Source organism: Schistocerca nitens, chromosome 4 (genome assembly GCF_023898315.1).
Source record: "Schistocerca nitens isolate TAMUIC-IGC-003100 chromosome 4, iqSchNite1.1, whole genome shotgun sequence".
Classification (NCBI taxonomy): Eukaryota; Metazoa; Arthropoda; class Insecta; order Orthoptera; family Acrididae; genus Schistocerca; species Schistocerca nitens.
This window is the reverse complement of record NC_064617.1, coordinates 896,470,389-896,484,424: the sequence shown is the minus strand read 5'-3', so window position 1 is coordinate 896,484,424 and position 14,036 is coordinate 896,470,389.

Genomic DNA, 14,036 nt, shown 5'->3' with positions numbered 1-14,036 from the left:
TATACCGTCTGTTAACATGAAGATCTTCTGATTACCCTGAACTGGATGATCATATCTACGAAAGCAGATTCCAAGCCACGACCTAGTTAAGTCATGTAATGAGAAACACACGTAGCTAGTACGCCACCTAGTGCTGATTTTGTTATTTTTTTACGGTCATAAGTACCGATTTGGAAATTAGATTGATCTTGTGTTAAACAGTGAAAATATTTGTTCAGAAGGAGTCTGAACATTGGATAGAACTTAAAACCAGTATTTTGTCATAATCTATTTGCTATAGAAAGACCTAGTGACAAGCACTACATAGAACTGAAGATCTTCTGCTAATAGCGGAGCATTGTATGTACATTAAAATTCCAGTGCGAAAGATTACGCACACTGCCACTGCATAGTTTAAGTAGCAAGATAAAGGAAATGGTTACATGGGTTTTAGTTAATTGAAATATGTTTTTACTAATCCACTTTAGAATTTTTGGTAATGATTTTCCTTCTGCTTGTGCTATTGTATCAATTACTTTCTTTATACTTGTGTTGTCATGGTATCAAATGCCACAGTGACCCATGAGCTGTATTTGTGAATGTTTGAGAGTGCGAAGTAGTTAGGGAGTTTCCTTTATACCTTCATCGTTTGTGTCACTCACGTGCTTGATAAATCATATTATGTGCGGATCTGGAAAGCAAGGCGTCCTAACACTATCTGGGTAATTATTTTTGTTCTTTAGCGTATTGGGCCAAGTTGCAGGTTTCCGACTGCTCTATTACCCAACTGGAAACATACCCTGTAGGTAACAATATCCACAGTTCAATATGTTTGTGTACCCCAGCACGTAGAATGTGAAAGTACTTTGTAAAGAATGATTATCACGATACACAGAATTAAACGAAAGAAATGCTAGTTCTCGTGGAGAAAATTACGAGTGCGCAGACACACAGGCAAATACTACAAAATAAAGCTTTCGGTGAACCAAATGAATATCCTATAATACTGTCTGCAAGAAGCTGTCTCTCCGAAGTAAAAACAAGGTACAGATGAAAAATATGAATGTGCACAGTGAAAAAGTACTGCCTCTGCCCAGCTGCAACTAGCGTGGTGACGAAAATAGAGCATCCTGTGAGTCTGCAGGACACTAGGAACAAGAAAGCTTATGAAAAGCACATGCGCCATTGTTCTCTGTCTACCCAATTAAATTAGGCCAAATTTTGAAGTTCAGGGGAAAAATTGGTAATAAGCTGGATTTTTGCACGAACCTTCCCTATACCTTTCTAAACAATATACTAAAGGCCCCACCGACCGCACTAGAACTTGGCCCTCCACATCGGAAAATGATGGCAAGAACCACCATTCCGCATTTTTACGGCAAGCGGCTGCATCTATGAGCAAAATACTTTAGTAAAAATTTAAAGAACACAATTATCTACTATCTGTGTTCTGTTTCCATAGGATTAGTGGTCTGACCACAAAGGCCTTATGTTTGACATCTTATTACGAAACAGCACCTCCCTGCCTCCCGCAAACTTTTTCGTACAGTCTCCCACTAAAAACCAAACCAATTTTTGTCTAATTTTTGAAGGTTATCTGTTTGAGGGTGGTTGTTATACAGTGTCTCGTTGAGAGCTGCACTACAAATTTTTTCTCTTTCTCTAGTTTGTAGGAATTTCATGCAGTGTGTTGATGAGACATGTCATCGTGACAAGACCGAAATAGTTTCAAAGTCCCATCAATCTCGCCGCAATAGTAAGAAAAGAAACGAATTATACAAACAGTTTCCACGAGCACGTTCCTAAGCTTAGCGCTGCACACTGGACGCGAAGCTACGTGTTATCGGAAGCAATGTTTTCTCAATAGCAGAAGGCATTTTTTGACTGGCTGCAACGGAGTTTCCTGGATCGGGGCCAGTGTGATCCCAAACACTCGCATAGCCGTGGTATACTTTCATTCAGTTGGCCTTACATGTCACGGCAGATGCAACAAAAGATCCACAGCACGAGCGACGTCCGTCGCGGTTGTGCACACCACCTATTTCCGTGTATACTGCACGCGAAGGCCCTCTGCGGGTCGAGCTGCTAAAATTCTCTTCTCGCTGGACCGTGCAATCGTTGAGTCGCAGGGGCCTTGCTAGCTGCAGCCCGCCTAGCGGACCTGTGTTGCAGGGTGGCGTCAGCGCCTAATGGCTTCCGCAACACGACGACTATATTGAAATTATGAATACATCGTCAGTTGTAGGCCATACTGTGCTTTATTAGAATCATGCTCTCAGCTCATTTCGGCGTTGAGCCATTATCAAGCACATCTGCTACACCATGTATTACATATCATGCTCATCACATTCTGCTATGTCACATATGTAAAACCAGAAGTCGTACTCCATTGTAATGTACTCTAAGCGCTGTAGCCTATCTAGTAGCACGATTTTAATAAAGCACACAGAAGACTACAACTAACAACCTATTCTTTCATCAAGCACTTAGATACTCTGGATCCCCACAGAAGCAAAACCTACATTAAATGACTTTCCTGCACAACAGAGCTATTATCCAGCACTGTTGAAAACCATAGAACTCTTGAAGGAGGAAACTTCCAATTAGTTAACGGAGAATTCTACAAAAACAACTATGATCTAATGGGACGGAAATGGTTGCTTCTCAGCTCAGATCGCCTACGGCCAGCCTATCCTTAGATATTTCTGTTCATCTGGGAATCGTGCAGGAGCTAGATAGAACCAGACATTGTTATCACTGGCCATGTCTCTACCGATTTGTTATGCGCCTGTGTGATACACTGTAAGGAATGTCAGAGATGGAAACACGTGCCACAGTTACCTTTGGGGCGTCTGGTACCAGTTTCGTCTGCAGCAGACTGCAGAATCGACTTTTTGGGGATGTTCTCGGAGACGACGAACGGAAACTGATGTGAAATAGTCTGCATGGATTACCTCACCTGCTGTGCTTCATCATAGTTGTAGCGACTGTTGAAGATCTTAAATTGCCAAGCACTTTGCAGAAATTGTCATTTTGAAATATGGAACACCCAATGTGAGGATTCTGATAGTGGAGAAGTTTTCTAGTCAAGACTAGTATCACAGGTGACTCCACGTTGCGACATGACCCACAAGATGGCAGCTGCATGACATCCATAGACGAATAGCTTCACAGAACGCTTTAGTAACGTGACTAAAGGAGAAGAAATGTATTAAAACTTGTGCTGCGGCCGGGACTCGAACCCGGATCTTCTTGCTTGCTAGGCAGATTTCAGTAAGCGTTCTTAAGGCATTGACAGATGTAATTCTTGGTGTGGAAAAGAGAGACTGGGTTACAACACCGCCCATTGAGTGATTCACATACAATACGACGAGGGATAGCACTACAGGTTCCACATAATTCCTTTTCCTCCTCAGTCGTGGGGCTGAAACGACAGAACATACATTATCCCGTTTCAACCACATGACCAGATTACATTATGAAACACCTCACGAACAAAACTGAGGAAGCAAGACAGCTGGCTCATATACAAACCCTTGACGCCCGGGATAACGATCAGCCAGTGAGATACGGCCCAGGAGAATTAGTTTAGAGTTTTGCGCCTGTGCAGAAAGTAGGACTATCGGAAAGGTTACTACAGCGATAATTTGGGCCGTATCATATTCTTCGTCGTTTTTTCCGACGTCATATATGAAGTTGTCAATTATGACCTTTCATGAAGAGGACATAACCGCAGAGACTTCATCCTTTTCTCCGTATGAAGACATCGAGAAGTGCAAATTTACGATGGCAGCTTCAAGGAACCTGAAGACCCATTCGACGATCGTGAGTTTCGACGAGAGGGGCTACCTTCAACGCCCATGACTGTGAAGAGGATGTAACAGGACTACCAGGGGATCCGCGAATGCCGCCATACAGAGGACCACTGAGAAGATTTAGATCCAGGTTGCTGGATTTCTGAAACAGTGAGTCGGTATTGCTGCAAGAGAGGAAGCGATACTGTGAGCTCTAGTGCATCAAATGCTACGTAGTGGTTATCTTCCTTTGTCTGATATTCTGTAGGTAACCAGTTCAAACTGTCCATCAGCATTTACTTATTACAAACTTCCATCATGCTGGAGTAGCGTGGGTCAGCAACTACTGTCAATCAATAGAAATAGAAACCAGCTCAAGTTGCAAATTTTTACTTTTTATTCATTCGATGACTAGTTTCGAGTCGAGGACCATTTTCGAATCATCATAAGATAGTCGAAAATGGTATTTTCGAATATGTCAAAAATGTGCAGTGAACATTTACGTTGCCTAGAGACAACTGTATGCACCGTACGCACGGTAAATGTTCATTGCACATTTTTGACATCTTTGAAAATGCCATTTTCGACTATTTTATGATTATTCGAAAATTGGCCTCGACTCGAAACTATTCACTGAATGTATAAAAAGTAAAAATTGGCAACTTGGACTGGTTTTTCGCTCTACTGATTTACTTATTATTTAATATTTGTCGTCTCTGGAATGTCCTTGGATTATTGCGTATCACATTCCGGAATGTACGATGTTTTCAAAAATAGTTACATTCCATTCAGGAGTTCAGTTCTCTTCCGTCTGTATGTAAGCTTCAATTTGAACCTATCCCATACCTGAACCACTTTCATTGTCAGGTCCTACCTCCTCTCCTCCCACCAAAGGTCAAGGTCACCTCACATCCCTCCAACCCCAAGCGCAAGGTCAGCCCCCCCCCCACCTTCACCTCACCCACCCTTACAATATCCCCTACTTCTGTAGGCGAATTGTGTTGCTCAAAATTGGTTATCAGATCTCCACCCCCATTTGCTCTAAGCCTCCCATGCTCTGCATACCCACCCATTATTCATGTTTTACTCCCTGTAGTGAGGGGAAAAGCTACTCGAATTGACGCAAAATTACGCTGATTCTATGTTAAATGGCGGAAAAACACCTCACATAACACGGCACACTATGTTCATACTAAAACAATCGCCAGCAAGCATGTATAACGTTAAAAACATTGGAACGATTTATTACCTATGACCAGAGAAGCTAACCAGACAGAATAATAACAGAAATATGACCTAAGATGTTATTACTGATGCAGTTAAACTAAGCCAATTGGCATTTCACAGATCAAAATAATGCAAGATAATCATAGTGGGAAACTGCGAGAGAAAATAAGAATGCGTTATTACCACGCGATGACTGTGTTAATTATTGTAGCTGATTTCCACGTTCAGTAATTATGAAGTATGAGACATTAAGAAACCACATATGTACACTGTTAACTGTAAAGAAATTCCTGCCAGAGAACACAAATTACAAAATGGAACATCACTATATACTATGGGCTGTAGAAAATGTGTCTTCATTTAAAAGAAGAGGGAGGTCATCTTCTCCCATTCAACATACATCCGAGGCCGCTCCCTCGGCAGGCTAGCCCTTACATTCGTTCTATCGAAGTCTGCGTCATCTATGTCAGATGCACTTTTAAGTTCTAATTTTATACGGGCAACATTCAAGTCCCTAGGGTATATCACCCAGGTGCTCTAGTAAGTTTCATAAACCGTATCATCTTTCAATGTGCAGGAATTTTCACAGACTATGAATTCTCTCTCACTGATGTAGTTTCAGACTTTGTAAGGGTACCATTCCTGGTCACCGAATTTTCTCATGAACTTCAGGTGTGCCAGTGTCCAGCACCTGCGCGTCAGATCCAGTTGGAATTTGACTCTCACCTAATTATTCGATACACATCCCTCACTCCCACGCCAACGATTTTTTTACGGGTGAGCCAGTAAGTTTTTTGTACGCAACCTGCACCTATATTGTGTACAGAGCTGCCGGAATTTCCCCGCTCCAATTTGCGGCCGCTAAGTCACACCCACAGTGCGTGCTCGAGTCACCGCTGCAGCGAACTCAAGAGACCAATGTTAATACCAGGGAACCGGGCTTGGCTGGGCAGTGAAATTCTATAAAAATACTGATCTGCGATCTTGCGGCAAATTCTGATTAACTCCACCGTGAACAGATTTTCTAAATGCATCTGTAACTCACTGTGATATTACTGAGCACTTCGAAAACATCTAGAATATATATATGATATTGCAGTGCCTGTTTTCTACAAAAATGCGGTGTGCTATTCCTTCGAACATGAATGCATCGTATTTCTGAATAACACAGGCAGTTCAGTATTGTACTTATGAGTCGATACCGCGCAAGCAACTTTAAATTAAAATGGGTCCCCTGTCCAGAAAGGCAAGTTGTGGACACATCCTTGACGATGTATGGATGCCTGGGTCTGGCCGTGGAGCGTGCTGCGAATGCCTAATGGTAAGGCGAAAGCTCGCGATAAACGGGAGGTCTGGGTTCGAGTCGACTGATGGTTGTCCATCTTAGCAACTGCGAATACACTTCATGTACATCTTGAATTATAATCGAAAATTTGAATTATTTCCCAAAACACATGACACGTACCTAAATATTAGCGCTTTATTGGCTTGGGATTATTCCAGGGTACAACACGCAACTGATCAACAAATGGACTAACATATGTGGCCCAAATGACGATGACGTGGTTAAAAGCTTAGAACAGTGCCAGTGGAGTACTTAATGTTTCGTGCAGGTATGTTGTCAGATATGAAACGTGACGGCAACGAAAGAGGGTGTGTCAGCTGTTGGACTCTACGCAGCTAATAAGAGAGCAGCATTAGACAATGTGTTTCGGAGAAATAATACATTCTCACGTGAATGTACGACAATACTGGTAGTCGTCATACACCTGGCAGGTACAGTTAAACATTGCCGTGAACAAGGATCATAAACTTAACTGCCATTTGTTTGATTCGCAGCACTGTAAACTGTGCTTTTACACTCAGGTGACAAAGGCATGGGATGGCGCCTAATACTGCATCGGATCTCCTTTTGCCCGGTGTAGGGCGGCATATCGACGTGGCATGGACACAACTCGTTGAAAGTCCCCTGGAGAAATATGAGCCATACTGCCTCCATAATGCCACTATTGCGAAAGTGTTACCAGTCAGGATTTTGTGCACCAACTGACCTCTTGATTACGTCATTTATGTTCGATGGGATTCATGTCGGGCGACGTCACTTGAAACGTCCCCTTAGAACAATTATATACGTGACTGGGCTTAAACTGACACACAATATTTTAAGCGCAAAGCAGTCTGACTTTCAATAATCCCTACAAAAGAATGGGCCCTGACTAACATTAAACTATACCTTTCACAAATCACTTACCTCACAAAAATCTTCGCTACTCAAGCTACTGCAGTACAGCGGGCGCCACTACTGCCAGCTAAATAAAAGATTCAAAGTACTGAAGGCACTAACTACTGATAGGCATAGTTAGCAAATGAAAGATTTTGATAGAGAACAAACAATGTATTTACCTTAATAGTCATAATACGAGGGCTATTCCGAAAGTAAGGTCCGATAGGTCGCGAAATGGAAACCACGGTAAAAATCAAAAATGTTTTATTTGCAACAGTTAGATACACCTTGCAGCTACTTATCTCCATAGTCGCCGACCCGACTTAGACGTGTATCGTAGCGTTGTACCAACTTTCCCATACCCTCGCTATAGAAGGCAGCCGCCAGTGCTCTCCGCCAATTCTCTACGCTGGTCTACGGCTCGTTGTCTTGTGCCGAAATGTTGTCTTCATAACCAGCGGTTCATGTGACCAGAGCTGAAACTCAGAGGGAGACAATTACGGGCTGTATTGTGGGTACTCTCACATTTCCATTTGAAAACGATGCAGGAGCATCTTCATTGCCCCTGCAGAATGCGGCTGAGAATTGTCTTGAAGACGAAACAGCACGACAGTTATGTAATGTTAGCTGCATAGCTTCAGGGGAAATTTCTCACCAGGCCCCCGTACTTGGCGGCAGACACTATTTTCTAGACATCTTTACGCACTCACTGCGAGCTCAGAAATGAGAAGAGCGACGTGATGCTAACTGGGGTTATACTAGAGACACTACCCAACACATCTGTGCAAAGCTTTATCGGATTTTCATAGTCGTTTCCATTTCGTGACCGATCGGACCTTACTTTCGGAATAGCCCTCGTATATATAGCAGTTCATGACAAATTACAAAATTCCGCCATCTCTCTCCCCACATCCACCACCACTGCTGGCGGCTCACCTCCAACTGCGCAACGCTACGCGCTGTTCACAGCCAGTTGCCTAACACTACAATGGCAGACAACAATGCAAACTAGACACAGACTGCACGTGACTGGGCTTAAACTGACACACAATATTTTAAGCGCAAAGCAGTCTGACTTTCAATAATCCCTACAAAAGAATGGGCCCTGACTAACATTAAACTATACCTTTCACAAATCACTCACCTCACAAAAATCTTCGCTACTCAAGCTACTGCAATACAGCGAGCGCCACTACTGCCAGCTAAATAAAAGATTCAAAGTACTGAAGGCACTAACTACTGATAGGCATAGTTAGCAAATGAAAGATTTTGATAGAGAACAAACAATGTATTTACCTTAACAGTCATAATATATATAGCAGTTCATGAAAAATTACAAAATTCCGCCATCTCTCTCCCCACATCCACCACTGCTGGCGGCTCACCTCCAACTGCGCAACGCTACGCGCTGTTCACAGCCAGCTGCCTAACACTACAATGGCAGACAACAATGCAAACTAGACACAGACTGCACACAGCACAGCCAGTGATTTTTATACAGAGGTGGCGTTACCAATAAAAAAACCTAAACAGCCTACTTACATAGCCCCCATGCTCCCCAGAAAAAATTTTACAAATTGTTTTGGGCACTGGGCAATACGTATTTGTTAAAATTTTTCATAATCGTAATTACAATAACAAAGAAATCAAATGCACACACTTATTGATACAATGTTGGTCAAAAGCTAAAATTTTCTCACAGTCCATAAAGATAGTTCTGATCATTCATCATAATAGTAATTACAGTTTTTTTCACAAAGTCTCATTAGTAAAAGAAATTGCACACAGAAGTAGTGGATTTCCATGCAGTCTTGAAGAAGTAGTGTTGTCCTTCCAACAGAAAGACAGTGCTGACTCTTGACATGCTGACAGGCAATGGGCCACAACAGAGCAAACACACAGCAGAGTCAGTCGAAGTTTTGAAGAGTATTGGTAGGTAGGTCATCACAGAGCAGACCCACTGTAGTCCTGGTAGAGATTGTGGCATTGGTGGGCCACCAGATGTGCAGACTCACTGCAGTCCTTGTAGAAATAATGGCACTGGTGAGTCAGCAAAGGTGTAGACCCACTGTAGTCCTTGTAGAGGTGGCCAGAAGCCATCTGTTGTGACTGTGCAGGTGCACAATCACCATTGAAGAGTCTTGCGGATAATATAGCAAGTCCATGAACCACCACTCGTGCACTCACAAAAAAAATTTTTTTTTGAAATGTCCTTAGAACCAGCAATGCTGTTATCCAGTCCCTTGCTGAATTATTAACACACGTGCAAACACTATCAGTCCTTACTTCTCACATGTTGTCCATATACTATGACCAACAGAAACGTGTGCAGTGAAATGTAACTTACAAGTTAATAATATGATGAACTGGTGTCAATTACAATTTTATAACATAAGAATACAATTACAAAGGTACAAAATACATCATTAAAGAACATAACAATACAGATAACATTTGTAGTAACAAACTTTACAAAAGAATCGAAATAACATATACATCAGTGTTACAGGAATTATGACATAAGTGAATATATAAAATAATGAGAATAGTTTTCGAAACATTAATTTCACACATGAGCATTAAAACAAAACAGAATAAATAATATCTAAGCCTATTTACAAGGTAAATAACATATTATTAATGCCAATTATATTTGAGGATAACAGTATTCCTCATCATAGTGAATGTAGCTTAGTATTAGAAAAGAAAAAAAAATTCTATGAAACAGTACACAGAGACAGGAAGAAAAGAAGTAGACAAGGGTACACAAACACATAGCATAATAATACAAAAGGAAAGGACAGGGTTTGTTTTACTGCAGTATTTTGCAAACAAAACATTCTTTACTTCTTGGAGATCTCCCTTCATTCCTCATTATCTCCAAAAGTCCTATCTATACCTGCTTCTTGTACTTTTCTCGTATAGCCTCTCAGTGCATTTCTTCAAATTCATCGCAACTCATTCTCTTATAGGCTACCCCCTCTTAAGCTAACTTAAACCTACTGAGCTCAGATGCTAAACTAAGGGACGAGGCAATGCAGCAGCACAAAACAAGTAACACAAACAGCAAGGACAAAAAAATTCAAATTTGCAAAGCAAGCTACAGTAAATCTAAATTACCAAGCAATTCAATATTACAACTAATATGAGGCAATGTGCAGCAAACAAGAAAAATAAATCAGTAGTAAACTGGCTTAGCAGAGTAACACAAATTCAAATTCAGTAACACTATGCCTGGCAAACAGCAGCAGAAAATGAAATACCTAAACATGACATAGCTCAAGCAGAAAAAATAGTACACTAAAGATAACAATGCAGATAAGGGAAATGTATAATCACATCTTAATGTCTAAGTAATTAAAGTGGTGCACCACAAGAAGTTATTCTACCAAAAAAGTTACTAAGTACTTGAAAAGAAAATGATATATGCAGTTACTGTTATTAGTCCCTTCTTATTGTTCTTTCCATTCCAAGAGCTCCTTTTTCGAAGAATGTGGGTCATAAAATAATTGTTTAATAGATCTGTTGACAGAAAGTGTTCACATTAGCAAATGCATTTAATTTTATTTTATGAAACCAATGCTGCAACACAGCTGGAAACTAGATATCAAATGAAATAAGCAACTATGAAAAGCAAAGCATAAAAATATCATTCAATAGTCATGTGACATTTCATAAGTTAGTAGAAATTCTCACAACTCTCGTAGAAAGACGCTTGTCGTAATCAGGTGTGCAGATGTAAAAATATTTCTCGTCATTTCATTAGGCATTTCAGTAAATATCATAAATTACGAGCTCCACAGTATGCTTTCAACAAGGAAATGTCAATAGCGAGGATAATGGCCTCCCCTTTTTTTTTCTACCTGTGCTTCGGGAAAGGCACACCCTAATGGTTTGTTCTCCAGGTGTCTGACACAGCTGTGTGCCCACGACGCACGTGCAGGTGGTCACTTAACTTTCTTACGGAAATATTTATGACAGCAGTTTCCGCTACAGTGGCAGTCTCATATAAAAAATTTCACAGGTCAAGAATTTGCGTTACAAATCTGTAGAAACAAAATCTTATTGATATAACAGTGTCCAAAAAAAATTTTCGTCGGCATTGTGATACATTCACGCATTTACACACATTTCATAACTCTTAAAGTACGATTCTTTGTTTCCAACATCCATTTCCACAAATCGGAGTCCCTAACCACTACTCATTATTCATATACGTATTCGTCGACACTTCTTCAATATTTCATCATAATAAATACGTAGCATAATCAAATTCCTCATATACGGTAGCATCATCTTATTGATCATAAACATACCTCAACAGCATAATACACATCGTCATCGTAAAAATAACATCATAACACCTCAGTCAAATCTCAAAAACGTCGTAGCTTTCTGCAATAATGTCAAAACCTAAAAAAATTCTCTGCTCATTTCAGTAGTGTCATCTACCTCAAACGTACTTTAAAGATCATGCTCCCTTACCAAATACATCATTCAAAGCTCTCATAGTATCACAATGGTTCCGAAAAAATATGAACAGTTCACAAAGTACAGACAAAATACAATTTCATAAGTGTGAAGTTATCCAACGGTGTAATTACGTAAACCTGTGTCACTGACATAAAAAAATTTTGTTTCTCTGTTAAATAATCAGATAGCTGTGTAATTCTGTGTTGGAGAAATATGGTACCGATGTGTAAAGTTGTATAAGCAAATACCATATTAGCTAGGGTTCCTTGTGCTTGCCAAACACATGGTACACAAAGTAGGCGTGTACCCCCCTGAGGATTAATGTAATTATACCCTCAGGTGTTACAGATTACAGCAATGGAATGAAATCTATCACGGAAAACCCTCGTATCATTGCACTTCAAATATCTTTAAAAAAATAAATGTTTTAAGTGCGAAATTAATCACTCAAATACGTGTACTGTGGCGCTAAACTGTGCGTCATGTTGTAAGATAACCTCTGTGGAAGTCTCGTAGTTATAGTCCTCCGAAAGCTAAGTTCTGCAGAAGTCAATGTACTTACCTCATGATAAACAAAAGTGAAATGCTTTGCGTATAGATATCGTAGTTATTACGCTTATTGTTGTGATGAAGAAAGTACTGTACTGTAACGTATTGTTGTGCCACGAAAAAGGCTGTCTCATTGTTGCTATACCACAAAAGTTACTACTAAAACATGTTTTTCTTTCCAGAAGAATTCAGAAAACTGTGCAGATATAAAACAGATACACCGCAAAAGCAACATTGTAAATTGTCACTCATTAGTAGCGTCGTGATAAAATCGTGTAGCTGTCACATAAACTAACCTCTGTGTCATCTGGTATCTCTCAGAAAACACTTTAAATTCAGAATGTATTTTCAAATAAACCAAAATGTTGCATTAAAATCTCATTAGCAGTACTGGTAAATGTTCTAAGTATGTGAGCCTTATAGTCGTTACGTAATCGTGCAACAAACAAGCAAGAATGCACACACACAATAACACTGTGTCGTCTGTTCACAATAACAATGCATTCGTAATTTCTGTTTAAATAAGTTCTCTTGGTTCTTGACTGTATATTTAACTTCAAACATTGTTGCATGTTAACAGTTTCTTAAGTCTGACAATGCATACTAGAAATGTGAAGTGAAAAGTTTTATGACAATGACAAAGTTAAAAAGCAGATTATTTTTCAATAAACGGTTTTACATGTGAAATGTGGTGTAACCATTTACTCTCCCTAGTGCACAGAGTTTCAACTTTAACGCAATTGTCAAGTGGTATACGTCGGTAAAGAATACTGGAATTTTTCTCAAGGTTAGCGTCTATGTTATTTTTCTCTGAGCCAGCCGGCGCACGCAGCTGCCTGCGGTGCGAGTCATTGTCTGTCCCTTTGTTGGCGCGCGTCGTTATTGGGATTAGGAGACCTAACTTCTACAAATTCACCTTGCCGAGAAGGCCCTGCCCTGTTTAAATCCCGCCAGTTCTGATGCAATTCAGGTCTGTCGTTACGAATATATCGTCTGTCGTCATGTCGGTAGTTTCCATAGTTTCTTCCTTGTCGGTCACGTGGTGGAGAATTTCTCCCTGAATCGTAACTGCGCGCTGGACCGTTGCGTCTTAAGTTATTCTGTCTCCCTTGATAATAATTGTTTGTTTTGGTAAACATATTGTCTGTTTCTATGGTAATCTCCGTCTTATTCATTGCTACGGAAATGTGATCTTTCTCTGTAACTATTATTACTCTGCCAGTGGTTGTCATATGGGTGGTGTCTGTTTTGGTCACGGTATGTGTTGTGAGAATAGCCTTGTCGTGTCCAGTTATTATTTCTTTCATCGCGGAATTGTGACGGATGTGACCTGTAATTGTTATGTTCCTGTTCCCGCGTTCCGCGATTGTCAGTGTCAATTTCTAATTCTTGTACGAGTCCCTGAAAAGCGTCAATGTTGTCTTTGCAACGTCCTGCCAAAATAATATGTCGTAAATGTTCAGGCAGTTTGATTAAGCAAATACGGATGAGTTCTGAGTGGCTGTATGGGTTTGAAAGATACTGATTTTTGTGCAACATGTCTTCAAAATATTTCACACGACTGGAAAATTCAGATTGTTCGAAACGTTTCATCATTATGATGCCATGTTTTACTCGGTCTTGTGTGGCTTGAGACCAATATGCTGAGAGGAAGGCATGGTAAAACTCTCCTTCACTGTGGCAATCGTGAATTACCGATCGCATTCTTACAGCTGGTTCATTCTCCAAGTAGCCACACATAAAATCTAATCTGTGCTCTAATGACCAGTTGGGAGGAAAACAATGAGAGA